Here is a 529-nt window from a genome sequence, read left to right as displayed (position 1 = left end):
TGCTTGATATCCGTGGGAAGATCCTCCGAGCTGGTGTCAAGTACTATGTTGTACCACTACTCCAGGACCAGGGTGGTGGGCTTGACCTAGCTTCCACCGGACGTCAAAGTTGCCCGCAAAGTGTGGTCCAGGATGATGTTTACTGGTGGGGTAACACTATACAGTTTTACCCGGTTAATTCTCAAAAAGGTGTGATTCGTGAATGGATTGACCTCAATATTGAATTTCCAGATGCATACACAGGATGCCCAGAGTCTAAGGTATGGACAATTAGTGGGGATCCCTCATCATATGATATTACGCATTACATAACAGATGGCGGCAGAAAAGGCAATCCTGGTCAACAAACTCTAAGCAACTGGTTCAAGATTGTTAAAACAACAAATGCCTATAAGTTTATGTTTTGTCCAAGTGTGTGTGATGACTGCTCATATGTGTGCCAAGATGTTGGCATTTCCAAGAAAAGAGGACAGAGGCGTTTGGTTCTCAGTAATACCCCTCTGGAAATCAACTTTAGGAAGGCTTAAAG

Source organism: Ipomoea triloba, chromosome 16 (genome assembly GCF_003576645.1).
Source record: "Ipomoea triloba cultivar NCNSP0323 chromosome 16, ASM357664v1".
NCBI classification, from domain to species: domain Eukaryota; kingdom Viridiplantae; phylum Streptophyta; class Magnoliopsida; order Solanales; family Convolvulaceae; genus Ipomoea; species Ipomoea triloba.
The sequence above is the reverse complement of the archived record's forward strand: the minus strand, read 5'-3'. Positions refer to the sequence as shown.